The sequence below is a fragment of the Cynoglossus semilaevis genome, chromosome 9 (genome assembly GCF_000523025.1).
Source record: "Cynoglossus semilaevis isolate Cse_v1.0 chromosome 9, Cse_v1.0, whole genome shotgun sequence".
Classification (NCBI taxonomy): domain Eukaryota; kingdom Metazoa; phylum Chordata; class Actinopteri; order Pleuronectiformes; family Cynoglossidae; genus Cynoglossus; species Cynoglossus semilaevis.
This window is the reverse complement of record NC_024315.1, coordinates 4,301,077-4,304,417: the sequence shown is the minus strand read 5'-3', so window position 1 is coordinate 4,304,417 and position 3,341 is coordinate 4,301,077. Positions and strand designations below refer to the sequence as shown.

The following is a 3,341-nucleotide window of genomic DNA, read 5'->3' as shown; positions in this document are numbered from 1 at the left end:
TTTCTTCATCGTCTGTGGCGTTCTGCCAACAATTTGAGTCATTCAGTAAAAAAACAGTTTGTAGTTCACGTCCTCGGGGACAAAATGGAAACAACATCTGTCACCGAGAGTGGGGCAGTTAGCAGCAGGCACCGAGGACAACGGCCAAAATGTTGTGTCACCTACAGTTTGTACTGACGACTGTAGGAGAAGGAAGAAGTTCAATTCACTCTACAACAGCACCAGTGACCGGGGCAAAGAGCAACACCCTGACTCTATGACGGATTTAGTGTGCTGTAGCCAAACTCCCTAAAAGCTCTCTGATTGGTCAATCTGAAAGACCAGGTTACACCCTGTTTTTACCACCTGTTCTATTGGAGATTGTTTTGCTACTGATCCCCTCCTCTGTCTCTCACCCGGAGGTTTCTTCCTTTTTTTACCCTATTAAGGGTTATTCTTGGGAGTTGTTCCTCACCTGATGTTAGGGTCTATAAGGGCAGGGGTCAGGGGTCAGGGAGTGTGTACCACAGTTTGTTTTATATTAAACTGTTTGAACCACTGTAAAGCACATTGAGTTTGCTTTGTGCATAAAATGTGCCCTATAAATAAAAATCAATTGGAGTAGTCGTCAGTGAAATAGTCGTCAGTGAAACAGTCGTCAGTGAAATACCTACTGATAACTAGTGTATATTCTACAGGTGTATATTCAACGAGGGGCACTTCTGTGTTTGTCCTTGGTTTGTGAGGGACCGTAGGCTGTAATGGCCAGACATTAGCAGTGGTCAACCCCAGTGTTTGGGCTGGGAGATCCATTGAATTTTGCCTGGAAGTCATTAATGCACAGCTTGGTGTTTAGGACAGGATGAGTGTCTACCAGCAAAGACGTTTGACCAGCCGTGGTCCATAACAGACAACACCTTTCATTCCACATGTCAAAAAGAAAAAAGCACCAGTTTCATCAACATATTTTTAGAGACGTCTCGAAACCATGGGCGACCTTCTCTGAAATGTTGCCTGTCCCGGGACAGAACCAGCTGTCATACAAAGACTGGTCCAGATTTTGACAATGTATTGGAAGCACGTTCCTAACGTGCCTTAAACTACCAAAAAGACTCAGAATTCCATGCTAGGTTTGGAATAACTTGAACACCAGACGGTCAGACACCACACAGGTTACCGGGAACCTGTACAGGCATGGAGATAAGGCAGGAAGGGCTGTGCACGGCATCATCAAAACCCTCATTTATCACCACCGTGCACACACACACACACACACACATACACATATAGACTGCAGCTGGAGACCGGCAGATGTGTGTCGTTGTTTCAGATCTGCAGGAATGTCACAGAGCTGCTGCTGCTGCTGCTGCTGCTGCTGCTGCTGTGTCGCAAAGTTACATACGCAATACAGAAAGAATAGACGTGAAGAAGAAGAAGAAGAAGAAGAGCAAGAAGATCTGCTGTCACATTACCTGTTCCGGTCACAGCGTGGTTGACGGTACCGACGGTACCGACGGTCTCCTCGGAAAACCAGTCCGTTTAACACCTCCTCCTTGGTTGTCTGTGCTCCTGAAGATCAGTGGGGCTGACAATCACAGTCTGTGTGTGTCACCGCTGTGATCCCAGCCCGATTATCACCGGGAGGTGGCCTGGGATCGCAGCAGCAGCAGCAGCAGCAGCAGCAGCAGCAGCAGCCTGTGTGGCGACTCAAGATTTTGGGATGTGAAACGGCACCTGATGTGATGCGCTGCCTCCTGGCCTCAGTCTCTCCTCTGTTTCTGACTCTCACACTGCGTCAGGCTCCACTCCTCCTCCGCCTCTCTCTCTCTTACTCTCCCCCTCCCTCCCTCCCTCTCCCTCCCTCTCTCCCTCTCTCCCTCTCTCTCTCTCTCTCCCTGGTCCAGACTTTGATTAATACAGCTGGAATTCACTCTCGATCCTCTCTTATTTTTTCACACGTGCCTCTCCTCCACAGTGGAGAGATTTCCAGCTCTGCCGTGTTGCACTTCAGGCGTCGCAGACAGTCATTTCGATTACACACTTTTCCATTTGGAGGGCGAGATAGGCTGATAAGTGTTGCACTATCAAAGCAAAACCGGAGAAGTTCAGCAGCAGTAACAGCAGCAGTAACAACAACAGTAGCAGTAACAGCAGCAGTAGCAGCAGCAGTAACAGCAGCAGCAGCAACAGCAGCAGTAGCAGTAACAGCAGCAGTAGCAGTAACAGCAGCAGCAGTAACAACAGTAACAGTAACAGCAGCAGTAACAGCAACAGCAGCAGTAGCAGCAGCAGCAGCAGTAACAACAACAGTAGCAGTAACAGCAGCAGCAGTAACAGCAACAGCAGCAGGAGCAGCAGCAGTAACAACAGTAACAGTAACAGTAACAGCAGCAGCAGTAACAACAACAGTAGCAGTAACAGCAGCAGTAGCAGCAGCAGTAGTAACAGCAGCAGTAGCAGTAACAGCAGCAGCAGTAACAACAGCAGCAGCAGTAACAGTAACAGCAGCAGCAGTAACAGCAGCCGTAACAGCAGCAGTAACAGCAACAGCAGCAGGAGCAGCAGCAGTAACAACAGTAACAGCAGCAGCAGCAGCAGCAGTAACAGCAGTAACAGCAGGAACAGCAGCAGCAGTAACAACAGCAACAGCAGCAGCAGTAACAACAACAGTAGCAGTAACAGCAGCAGTAGCAGCAGCAGCAGCAGCAGCAGTAACAACAGTAACAGCAGCAGCAGCAGTAACAACAACAGTAGCAGTAACAGCAGCAGTAGCAGCAGCAGCAGCAGTAACAACAGTAACAGTAACAGTAACAGCAGCAGCAGTAACAACAGCAACAGCAGCAGCAGTAACAGTAACAGTAACAGTAACAGTAACAGTAACAGCAGCAGCAGTAACAGCAACAGCAGCAGTAGCAGTAACAGCAGCAGCAGTAACAGCATCAGCAGTAACAGCAGCAGTAGCAGCAGCAGTAGTAACAGCAGCAGTAGCAGTAACAGCAGCAGTAGCAGTAACAGCAGCAGTAGCAGTAACAGCAGCAGCAGCAACAGCAGCAGCAGCAGCAACAGCAGCAGTAGCAGTAACAGCAGCAGCAGCAACAGCAGCAGTAACAGCAGCAGCAGTAACAGCAGTAACAGTAACAGACGGTCATTCTGGATCAGCCTCACTGTTGACTTTTATTCAACCATATGTAGAAAAGCTGGTTGATGTGAACAGGGTGAGGGTCTGACACCCAGACCCCCCCCAGTCCTCCCCCCAGTCCTCCCCCAGTCCTCCCCCAGTCCTGGGAGGCAGACATAACAAGCTCCCTGAGTGATGGGATACAAAGTGTTCAAAAAAGAAAAAAGAAAAAAAAAAAGCAAAA

At 48.8% G+C, this 3,341-nt stretch overlaps 1 protein-coding gene across 2 annotated transcripts in view; it reads right to left on the bottom strand.

Annotated features, from left to right (window-relative positions):
- LOC103383456 (protein ELFN1-like) overlaps positions 1–1,801 on the bottom strand; it is a 19,284-nt gene extending 17,483 nt beyond the window's left edge. For both annotated transcript variants that reach the window (XM_025058526.1, XM_008316572.3), the window contains exon 1: positions 1,452–1,801. The gene's annotated coding sequence lies outside the window, so the exon portion shown is untranslated. The remainder of the gene's footprint in view (positions 1–1,451) is intronic.
- Between the last annotated feature and the right edge of the window lie 1,540 nt (positions 1,802–3,341).